General features: G+C 36.7%; 1 protein-coding gene across 1 annotated transcript in view; it reads right to left on the bottom strand.

Moving 5' to 3' along the window:
- Nucleotides 1–12677, bottom strand: part of CCNYL1 (cyclin Y like 1) — a 236616-nt gene that overhangs the window by 32703 nt on the left and 191236 nt on the right. The gene's annotated exons all lie outside the window — the stretch shown is intronic.

Here is a 12677-nt window from a genome sequence, read left to right as displayed (position 1 = left end):
GTACTTGTGCTCGAGGGAGTCCTTGAACACTACACTGCCTTGTGACTGGTGCTTGTTTTGATACAGGAACGTGTCTGTAATGAATAACGCTTTAATGCTGTGGTAACATTGCTTTTACAGAAAAGGGAAAAAAATCAGTATTAGAATAAAAAGTAATTACTGCAAGGAAAGCAGAACACTTCGTTAATTCCTACATTTGAGTTTGAGTGCATATGCGGTCTGATTAAGCTGTTCATGGAGAAATTTTGTTACACAGTACATTATGGATATTTTTGCTGACACTTTGTGTTGCTGATCAGTGTAAACACATTTAACCATTGATTGATACGGCAATTAGAGGCGTTTCCTCATCTCCTACCAGCAAGTCTTATTAACATCTGTGAATATGAATCTAAGGCGATCAGGTAGCTCGGGGCTTGAGGATGTGATTGAGCACCTGGTGACGGGGTATGGCCCAAGGGGCACAGGAAAATTGTTTGTATCTGTGCTCCCCACCTGGCCAGAGGGGGTGGATGATGCAGGTGGAGCCCCTGGGCTCATATAAGGGCTAGCCACTGAGATAAAATTAGTTGTGCACCTGTGATGTTTTGTAGATACTACTGAAATTTTCTGTAGACTGTAAAGTTAGGAAGCCAGAGAAAATGGCTCTCTGAGTTTGCAGTACAGTTTGCATTCCTTATATTTATTCCTTTTTTTTTATTTTTTAATTACACGATTAAGAATAAGACTGTCCCCATTGCAGTGCTGTATGAATACCTTAACTCTTGATTTATATTGCTATATAGAAGAATTTATCCCCAGTGTGAAAGTACGGTCTAGAGGGAAAGGTAATTTTGTTCCCTTCACTTAGACTTCAGGCTCTGAATACAATTTCTTGTGTGTATGGTGTCCAGACTCCTGTGCTGTAGGAAACTGTTATGCAAACATAGATGCAAGTGTATTACATTTAGAAGTGAGATTGAAAGACTGTCTAACTCTGAAAAATGTAGAAGTGTATTCTGTGTTCTCCTCTGATGTATTTAATGTTTTTCCTTATATTTCTTCACAGTGAAAATATCTTTGTGTGTGACTTGATAATATGATGTCTGGAATGAGTACCATGTTTACTTTCTGAATGTGAAGACGTGTGCATATGTGCTCTGTGATTGGTATTCCCACCATTCCCACTGCTTCCTCCTGAGAGATGCTAATATGTTTCTCTTTAGTAGAAGCACGTGACCCTGCAAAAAGTATCCTGCTTGCAGTTGATTTCTTGTAATGGTGCTTCAGCCATTTTTTCTGGACTGCACTGGCTTGCACCTGTGCATGGTTCAGCAACCCTTATTCATTCTTCTTTTTTCCGTGTTCTCTTTGACATCTCAGACTTCTAAAAGAACAAAGAAATAAAAAATATCTAAACCCCAAAATAAGCAGAATAGCCCTCCTGTCGGCAAGTTCTTGCTCTTCACATGGTTTTCTCATCTGCACATTATGAATAAATATATTCAGTAATTTGGTCACGAGACCAGATTCTTTCTGTACTCTTAGGAAAGCTGAGAATTTACTGCTTGTCCTATTCATTCAATTTTCTAGTTGTTGATACATGTGGAAGATTTTTACTTTTTTTCCTATAGTTCTTGTTTTCTATCCTAGAAAACATAACAATTAGTGAAACAGGACAGTAGAATGTAATGTCTTTATCTATAAGCTTATCAGAAAACTATAACTCACTTGAAGGAAGATAAACTATTTCTTATACATGACGTTTTCGTCTGGTTGTATTACTGGATTTCAGATCACGTTTCTTAAACAAGTGCATGTTCTCATTTGAAAAGTCCAGGGTTTTTAAGCTATTTTTTCATGCTTTGATTAACGAATTCTGCAAGTGGTGTACAACTAGTTCATTGATTGCTACTTGATAAACAGAGCAAATTTTGTTCTCTAGCACTTTTGAAGCATCTTAAATCATAGTTGGATTCATCCTAATGTTAGGTGTGCCTGACATGTGGTAGTTGGCTGTTTCTTTTGCAACAGCTTAACATAGGTGCCCCTGATGGAAGGCATTTGAAAACGTATCCTGGCTTCTCAGCTGGTGCATGCAACTCAGAGACTAGCAGGCTGAAACGCTCCCTCCTGCATCACTTTGTGTAGAAAATGTTACTGTAGTTAATGTGTTTTGCTATGCTACAGTTGAGTATTTCAAACCATCTGGGCTGCAGGTGAGGAGTAATGATTTCTATATCTTGTGTTGCTGTGTACATTAACCCTAGGGAGTTATCTAAGTGTGATCTCAGGAAATAAACTGTTCCATCTATAACAATGATCTTCAGAGAGCCCTCTTATCTGAAGAGTAGTAACAAGAAATGTCAAAAAGTAATTTGAGTACAGGTATTTAAAGCACTTATGGTTTCCTAGTTGTTGTTTTTTTTTTTTTCCGTACATTTTTCTGTGCATAGAAGCTGAGAATCATCAAGTTTGCTTATCTGCACGTTGTTTCTTCCTTGAACTTCTCTCTTCTGAACTTCTGGAATAACTCCAGAAATAAAAATAGGCCTGAGTTGAAAAAACACTGCTAAAAGATCTGAAAATTAAAGCCATCCGGCCAGAATAAATTCTCAGATAAATGTGTATGCATGGAGTGAGTCAGTTACACTGTTATTTCTTAAAGAAATAATTTTATAGATGTGAGATGATGAAGTATTTGCAGTGATATTAAGGTTATTAAAGGTTATACAATTCTTGCACAAATTTTTAGAAGTTCCTTTAAAGAGGATAATGAGAGTTTTGACTTTGAGTCTCCATTGTTTATAATATCCTCTTTCAGCATGAAAGTATTTTCCGTTCCCATCCGTTTTTGTTTTGTTTTTTTTCTATTTGGCAAACATGTGTATTTTCCCTGAACTTTAAGTAGAATTAAAAATCATTATTTATGTTGGCTCACAAAAATTGCAGCTTCCCCTCCAGTAGGACTGGCAGATTTATTTCTAGAGTTGTTTTTACGCGGTTTCTTAGTGAAAGTAGACTATATGAGTTCTAAAACAAATAGTTCAGAGTCCCCTTGCATGGCTTGACAGTGAGCTGTATATGTCAGACAATATAGATCCTTATAAATGTGTAGTAAGTTTTACTCCATGGTTACACAGCTATCTGCTTAGTGCTTTTGGCTTTCTCCATCTAATCCAGCTCCAAAGGGACTGTTTGCGACATTCCAAACTGCTGAGCAGCTTTCCGACAGCTGCCATCGAAATACGAGTAAAAACAGAACTGTTTTGTCTTCCTCCCAAGCATGGTTTGGATGAAGATAGACCCAATTTTTGCATGTGCCAGCTGTATCCCTGCTGCTCAATTGCTGGTTTGGGGGCTGCTACATCTCCTGTGCAGCTGTCCACCTAAGAAGAGGACCAAAGACTGAGTTACTTTGAGAGTAAAACCAGACTGGTTATATTTCTGCAGGAAGATGATGATATGCCAAAACGATGGTACTAAGCATATGATACTTGTGTCCAGACAGTTATGTTTGTGTTTTTATGTAGAAAAGGAACATTGGAAGATTCAAGAGTGAATGAGCACACCAATTTTTATTACTCACTTGAAGGAGGACAAGGAACAACAGGGCTCAGTCCTTCTCTATGCTGTCTTCCAGAAGGCTTTTCAGAATATTTCAGATTTTATTTTTCAAATTCAAAAGAATTTCTAATATATTTAAATAACTATTTTTTCTCTTCTTGTATTAGATGTGTGGGAGTGCTGTGTTGAAGTGGTTGTTTCAGAAGATAGACAGATACTTAAATTTCAGGAAACTTGCATAGGCAGCAGATTTGAACCTCCCATCATAAAATCTATGCTCTGATATGGAAGACTGGGGAAGGCAGGTGAGCAGAAATGACTTGGTGCTTCATTTGATTGACACATTCCCTGATAGATTTGCAGGGAATGTAACAACGTTACTGTTACTGATTTTAAAACTGGTTCACCTTCTGAGGAATAGCCCTTCTGCACCTTAAACTCCTATGTGGTACCCTTCCTTGCATCTGTATCTAAAACCATGGAAGTGGAAGCATGTAACAGCAAAAGGAGTTCAGTCTTTCATTATACAGTATACTACCTGCAATAATTTTGGATTACGGAATCTATACATTCAAATCAGTTTAGGTATCTGTAGGATTGTGATGTTCTGTTGCTATGAGATTGCCTTACATGCTAATGTAAATAAGGTGATTGTTTCTATCCTATAAAATGTGACCACTTCTTGGAAGGAAAAAAAATTAGAAACACTGGATATTAATCTCTTCCTAAATGTGAAAAATTTGAAGACATTAGAAGTAATCTTGTACAGTCTCCTATCAGTAGACGTCTGATTTTGACTTTTATTCATTTCTTTTACAGAATTTTAACTCTGCGTTTATTACTGTAATCGATGTCATCCCAGAGGAGAATGTTTTGAGCACAGAACAGAGCAGGAAAGTTGTTTCATGGTTCCTCTTTCACGTGTTGGCTTGATGGTGGTGATAAGGTCTTCTTTTGTTTGTTTTATTAACAAGTATAGCGAACAATAGGTTTGTCTTCCAGGTGTGGAGGAGGTTATCTTTTGTTTGCTGAGCCTGTTCATGAGATATAATGGCAAGCAGTAACTAAAAGTGTACTAAGGTGACATGCTTTTATCTTCACTTCAATCAAGTGAACTGCAGTAGTACTTCTGGGCAACCAGTACTTTGTGAACTGTAGACAGCATAGATGAGTGAACATCTACTGTTTGGGATTCCTCATTAGCTTGCAATTGTCAGGATACAGCTCCTGGATTTTCACTGTCATTTACAGCAACACTTCTTTCTATTCCATGCAGGGCAGACTTGCTCCATATGGTATCTGTTGTTTCTGTCCAAGTTGAGATAAGGGCCAATATGAAGATAAGAGACTAAGGAAAAAAGAAATATATTCATGTGTATTATATATATATATATATATATAATACATAATATAAGATCATAACAAATAGGATGTTCTAGGAAAACATGAAAGAAGTGAACTGACTAACTGCATTATACTTAAAACTAAAACAGTAGTGTTTGTGGTTATCAGAACTCTTGTGAGCTGCCCCTCGTTCCCTTCTTACCTCATAGCAAGAGCCGTGCACCAACATTGCTATGAATCTGTTGTAGTAATAAGCTCTGAGCATCAGGTTTGTGCATAAAATTGATTTTCTTCATTTCTATTTCCTAAAGTGTAGAAGTACTGGCAATGCACATTCCATGAATGCAGTTCTTTATTTGCAACAGTAACAGGAAACTATTGGCACACTCAACTTACCATGCACTCAAACACCAGCTTAGTCAACTTCCATTTCCTCTTGACTTTCTATGTGAAGAAGCAGAGGAAGACTGGGAGCATAAGGGGTGAATGTACATGAAGTTGTTTTATTTATTTATTTGGCAATGTTCTAAATATAAATAGAATAAAAATGTAATAATGAATCTTGCCAACTCTTAATAGATAAGTGGATGAGGGATCTGATTTTGATAGCAAGGTGTGTGTCTGCCCAGCAGTAGAATTGAACTTGCCTTCAGTCTCCTTTCAGACTGAAAATGTTCAATAATGGATTGAGTATATAACAACAAATACTGTTTATGTTGCTGTGGCACTCCCTCCTGCATATGGCTTTGCCAAGTGCTAGCACATCAGGCTGAAGTGTTGGATTTGAGCTATCTCTGGATGGGTTTATATTAACACTCTATCTGGGTTGGATGTAAACCTACTCTAAACAGGAGAAGGATGTGTGGGAAGGCAATAGATCAGGCGTGAAGAGAATTAGCTGGTGGGGAAGACAGAAGGATTTAGAGCTCCCTGTTGTCACTTGGTCATCAACACTTGCTATTTTACATGTATCATAGTTTAGGAAAGTGGTTTTCTCTTCAGGGGTAAAATAACCATTGCTTCTGACACATGTCTCTCCAAGTTTCTTTATACCAAATACATATATGTTTTCTGAATACCTTCAAGTGATTGAACAGCAGTGCACATGATGTGAACAGGGGATACTTTAAAAAAAAAAATTCTGAAAACCTTTTCTGAGCAGAGAGGAGAGATCCTTCCTCTGACATCCATCTTTTTTCCAGCTTCAATTACAATCTGGTTGTCCTGGAACATGAATGAAAGCTCCAGCTTATTTTCTTCCTAAGATATGACTATAAAAATAAGTAATTGAAAAGCAAAATATGTGACAATTCCAACATATTGACTCTTTTTATCATGAGCACACTGGAGGTGGCAGAACAAGCGCATTATTCGGACCAGTAAAGTTCATAAATAGGCACTCATATTTGGACTACATTTGCAGTTGTAAGTGATGTATGTGGTGCTGGGGGAGGAACTAATTAAAAAGAATGTCAGTAATGTCCAAGTCAGACTTCATATGGAACAATTTCAGGAAAATTGCTAAGGGATATACGGAGTTACTACAAAGGAAGGTGAGTGTGAATATTGTGCCACGTTATTAAATGTATTTGTTGATGGTGTTCTAATTAAACACTTAATTGCACTCTGGGGCTTAAGGTGGCAGCACTGGAGGTGTAACATTTCCAGGAATTCTAAAAAAAAAGAAAAAAAAAAAAAGGTTTTTCTGATCTTTTTCAACTTCAAACACACACCTGTAGTACTTGCAATAATTATTTACTCATACTGTGTTGTGTTTCCTAGCAAACAAATGAGTAAGCATGTTTTTGTACCTTCTATAGTAGTAGCCCTACAGAACACTGGCATAAGTTGAAAAATGTAGTAAGGAGGGAAGATCAGTAGGAAGAGATAAAAGCAATACTAAAGCCAGCTAAGCGAAACAATTAGCTTCAAACACTTCTGCCAGTGTAGAGAGATAAAATCCATACATCATGAAGCTGAAAATATTTTTCAGTTGCTACACTACTGAGGCAAGCTGAAACAAGATTAGAAGCAGATTTGTTTTCTTTCCTTGAAACAAATTTATCTGGTACATAGTGTTACATTCCTAGCAACAATGATCTGATCAGGTAAAATTGGTATCACATGTTTACCTCTAGTAAGCAATACTATGATACTCCAAGGATTCAGGAAAGTGCATGGTGAAATAATACACAGGTTCTAAACTTCTCTCATTGCAAAAAATAACAATTATATATACACACACGACATCTTTTAAACAAGACATTCTAGATTTGTACATTTCAATCCCAAACTGATTAGACAATAGTGAAACTGGAATAGGGAAATTGTAGTCCCTTACTGTGTTTGCCCTTGGTGAAGCTGGATTCCACGGTGCCAGCATCACAGGCAGTATTTTTCATACTGAATGTCTGTTGTTTTCCCCTATTGAAATAGATTGGATTAGAAGGGAAGAAAACCATCATCTCTCCCCTTTTCTAAAGCTTATCTTCTTCCAGAACAGGCTTTAATTAAATGTGGTATTTGATTATTATTATTTTTAAAGCTGGTTCTGGCTCTCCATTTACTAGTGCATCAATGTACCAGATCAAATTAATTACTGTAAATTACATTCAGATACTCCTGTGAATCTAGAAGCCCAGTGGTTTTGATAGCTTCACTGTCTTTAACTCATTCTGTAGGACTACAGTGGTGTAGATGAAATCAGAATCTGTTTAATCTGTGCTGTTTAGGTCTCAGAAACATGTAAGTTGATATTTTAACTGCAGGAGGTAACTGCTGACCATACTGCAGTTTTCTGTGAGACAAGAGGGACCATCCATTGAGGGTGTGTTCTTAAACTGGTTTTAGTGGCAAAATCCTTTTATTTAATCCTTTAAAAGCCAAGAACAGTTCTCCAAGAAAATGACTACTTGCATGTTGATGCAAGACATATCTTCTGTGTAAGCTCAACTGTTGTACTTTATCACTCTTTCAAGTATTAACCTACTGTCAGCAAATTCCAAAACCTCAGTGTGTACAAGTGAACTCCAAAATAATGAAATAATATCTCAGATCTGCTGAAATATAAGATTCCTCAAATGAAATTGACTGTGGAAGATTCAAAGATCACTCTGGTCTCACAACAGATTTTGGTACCATCAGGTGCTCATAAATTTACATCAGATCTATATTAATTTATTTGTCATCATAAACAGTTCCCAAATTTAGATGAAACTTCAAAGATTCTGGCTAAAGTTGATGCAAAATCAAAAGAAAGTATGCGTGAGATGGAAATTGTGCTTTTTAAATTAGAAAAAAATGTTACTGCATTTACTTTAGCAAGGGATATTAGGAAACAGCTATTTATTGTGAATCTAGAATGCATTGGAGTATGAACAACTCTTCCCTCTTAAAGCACGTGCGTGCTGCACCTCCCAGGCTTTTGTTCAAGGCACACATTTTCAGCAGATGCCTCTGGGTGTACACGTCCACTGTTTGATGAGCAATGAGCCTTCAGACTTCAAATCACACAAACTGAGGTATTTGTCACCCTGCAGCCTTCACTGCCATCTGTATTTTAAAAAGAGAGTGTAGCCCTCAGCCCCTATATAAGCCCTGTCACGTTAGCTGTTGATCTGTCTGGCAGAAACTTAATTGTTATACTTTGGTTAATGCAGGAAACTTGAAACTGGTGGTATACTGTTGCCTCAATGTTAAGTGTATGCAGAAATCGATGCACAGGCAGTGCAAGGTCACCATTAAGAGTAAAGAATAACATCTCTTTGATGTTGAATTAGCTCAAAAGCCAATAATGCAATCCCAACACTAGATACCATGTATTGGCTTTTTAAATAACAAAAAATGACTGAGACTGCACAGTTGAAAATAATTAGTAGTTACTGACAGAAAAAATGATGCCATTTTCATATGTTTGTATTCTACGCTTAAATTCCTATGGACACAACTTACAGATGCATGGGTTCATCTCCAGTTTGTCATTCAGCTTTGCATCAGATGTTGCCATATGTTCATCTTCATTCATTGGTGAGCTTGCTTCAGTTTCCACTTTCTGCTGCATTTTGCTGACCCCCAGTCTTTTGCATTGTATGCAGAAGTCCATGAGATGGGTGTATGTCTAAGAAACAAACTGCAGTGCTTTTCAATAACCTAGGCAGCTGATTAGACAATACAGCTAACAGAGAACAATTAAGTCAGTCTGCATTCACTCAGTGATCCTCTAAGTGATCTCAACTGTCTGTTGCATGTAGTTTACAGCAGCTGTGTTCTGTCTGAAGATCAGAACTTCTGTACTTTACATTTAAATCACAGACAGTAGAGAGCATGATGAGAAGGGAACTTTTTGGATAAGTGGCTTAGATTATTGAAGTATTCTGCTGTAATAAAAATTGGCATATTTTGTCTTTTCATATGGCTTTTGCTGAATGCTAATTCATATTATGATGTTCTTCCAAACATTCAAAGAAATTTCTTGGAATAAATTACATGGTGAAAGTCTCAGTAGCAGTCCCAGTGTGCTTATTTCAATGTTTGTTTGATTTTACAACCATTTAAACTCATACTGAGACTCCCTGAGACAATGCACCATGAATTGGTCATGGGCTACTAGTTGCCTAATGGAATAAATTGCAAAGATATGCAAAGTTGACGTTTGGAAGTTCTGAACATGAGTATTTCATCTGAGGCAGAATTCTGCATTTTTATGGTCTGAGTTGTGCTTTTTACATTCCACGGTGTAAGGCTCCTGATTTGGATGGCTTGGTAAGACTCATGCAGACTGAGCAGCTGTCTTTTCTCAAACAGATTCATCCAGTTTGTTACTGGCAACAGAAAAACTGTCCATTCCTGTGTTCTCAGAAATTACAAGACTATTTTAATTGGTTTTCTTGACTATTAATTTTAATCAATAATTTCTCCCTAATTTGAGTTCTGTGCCAAATGTTTCCATGAAATGTAATTGATGGTTCTAACTTGATTAGAATTTTTTTTATGTGTGGTTTGCAACATAAGCTACTATACGTAACTTGTTGCTGCCTAACAAGTCTGCAGAGCTCTTTGCACCTTGTAGCTTCTCTCACCTGAGCTGGCCAAGCAGGAGTCAGCTGCCAGCAAAGCTGAATGTAGCACACTGGCCAGCCACTGTGCTAAACTGATAGCGTTAGTGTTCTGCTGACCTGGGTATCTGGACAGAAATCCTAGGGTAGCTTATAGCTTTTCCCTCTCAGAACAGGATGTTCAGCATTTATTTCTAGTTATCCAGTAAAGGAAACTGTTTAACAGAAGTGCAGTGGGGACAGGACAACCTGCTGCATCTATGGTGTTCTCAAAGTATACTTAGCAAAAACTTACAGATAAACAGTATCTAATCTTACTAAACATTAATATATAGTTTCCATTAGAAGTAAATTATTTTATCTAAATACGCTATTCCTTCCCAATTCTGATATATTTTTATGTTCTATAAATCATTCCAAGCATATTTAGTTAAGTGTCTTGTAACATACATGTGCTGAAGTCTAATGAAAGTATGCAGTTCATACTGGAAATTTATCTGCCTGCACAAAACTAACTGAAACTTCAAGTAGGATTATTTTTGTTGAGGAAAACCCTCACCACTACTAGCAGCTAAAAACAAAGTTTAGAGAGAGGTTTGTATCTTGCTCAGTGTTTTATGTATGGGTATGAAGGCAGAGGTGCTGATGATGTGAACCAAGGTGGGGGCAGGAGCCTGGTGGTTCCCTGGGTTAGAAAAGGGAAATGGAAACTGTGCTAGCTCTAGGCTGTGTCAGAAGAATTGTTTCCAATGGAAGTAAGCTATCAAATACAGCAGGATGTTAGGAAATTTATCCCAAAAGCTAGTAACTGATCTTTTTGAGGAAAAGCTACTTGATTTTAAGTTAAATGTATTTTAAATGCCCAAATGCTAGATTATCTCCAGAAAAGATGGTTGCAGGAACTTAAGAAACCTGTATTTTCATGGCTTCTTGGTAAGTCCAGTAGCACTATATTCTCAACGTTTGCTGGGATTAAAAAAAAACAAAAAACAAAAAACCATAAAACCCCTCACAGCTTGCTTGGAGTCTCCTTGTCATATGCATAACTAACAGCGTTATGCATTGGCCAAGAAAGCACGCTTAAACAAAGCCATATAAAACTGCTGTCAGGCTGCAGTTTAGTAACTGAAGCATTCAAGCTGTGAGAACAGTTAAAGAAACATGCAGAACTTTATTTGACGTTATAAAATGGCTTCGGTTTTGACTCCTTAGAATTTCTGCTTAGGCTAACTTCAAAAGATAAGTCATTTGACTTATAGCTCAGTTTCAAAAAAGGACTGGTAACTGGAGTGATCTTATTTACAAAAGATGAAAATTGAACTGTTTTTCAGTTTAGCAGAGGATAAATGGAACCAGTTAACTCTAGGGCTGAAGTTTATTAAATAGTGAAGATGATTAAATAATGAAGTGCCATGCTGTATTGTAACGTTTTTCCATTAATTACTTTTTATAGGAATTTGTTGCTGATTTTTCCCACATGAAATCATGACATTTTCTTATGTTCCCAGGCCAGTTACTTCAAAAATAGTTTTATGGCAGGATCTTTATGTTGAAAGGGAGGAAGGAAGGGAAAAGTAATATTACGTAGGTTGTTTCTGTGAACAGAAAGTTGTGAAATTTTCAAGGCAAGTCTTCACAAACAAGTATCTAATTCAACCATATGGTCATGAGTTACATAGTCTGGCAGTGGGTCCTGTGCCAGCTTCATCCTAATGTTCTGAAGGAAGTTACTGTACCATGAATTAGGTGCAATTTCTTATTAAAAGATTCCTAAGTATGAACAAAAACTGCGTATCTCCTGGAAATACTGAAGGTTTATGTTGAAGAATGCCAAAATGATGTTTAGACAGACAAGTTGCTCTATCTGTAAGCAAATTACTACAGGCTTTGGCTGGTCTCTTCTCCTCAAGGAGGTATTATTTTTAAAGTAACTCCACCTTGCATTCTCCCAGAAATGGCACTGAAACTGGAATAACAAGTTTTACATCCCTGTTTTTTCAAATAGGTTGGTTGCTTATTTGTCTTGAAATACTTATTTTTAATAAGTAATAATTGCATTTATCCTATTTATCCTTGAGATATTATCTGTAAGATAGAGTTCTGCTTGCACAGTTTAAAAAGCATGATACAGATTTTAGATATTAGAAAATACCACGTATATCTCAGAGTATATTTCAGGCTCAGATTTTAAACCATACTGATAGTAGTTTAGATACAAGTTGGTTATAAATAAATGGGTAGCTGACTTCGATCAACTAATGTGAAATTTAAAAAATTAAAAACAAAACACCAATAATTAACTGAAATTATCTCGACTGTTCTGCAGTAATCTAATAGTAAAGCTAGTTCAGAATTTGTTTAGCCATCTATATGCACACTGCAAGCATGCTAAGTCTTATCCCAAAAAGTAGACTGAGTTTATCAGTTAAAGAACTAATCTTAAGAACTGCCAACAACCCTACAGAAAGCCTGATTTTTATCTGAAGTGAGGCACTGAAACAATGACCTTAGATAAAAGCTTTATTATTTTTTAAGGGAAAGCAGGTAAACAAAAAATAATTTAGTCCAGTAATGTTTGCCTAAGTGTCAGTAACAGGTTACTGCTAATAAGAGGGCTATTCAAATATCCATTTGAATGATTTAAATAGAGTCATCAAAAATGGGAAGAAACACCCTCTGCTGTATCACAGTAAGCACAAGTGAAGCTGCTGGCTGTTGTTCTACCCTTATAAA

Source organism: Cyrtonyx montezumae, unplaced genomic scaffold (assembly GCF_038088225.1).
Source record: "Cyrtonyx montezumae isolate F1298 unplaced genomic scaffold, pur_monq_1.0 scaffold_7, whole genome shotgun sequence".
Taxonomy (NCBI): domain Eukaryota; kingdom Metazoa; phylum Chordata; class Aves; order Galliformes; family Odontophoridae; genus Cyrtonyx; species Cyrtonyx montezumae.
This window is presented reverse-complemented; position numbering and strand designations above follow the sequence as displayed.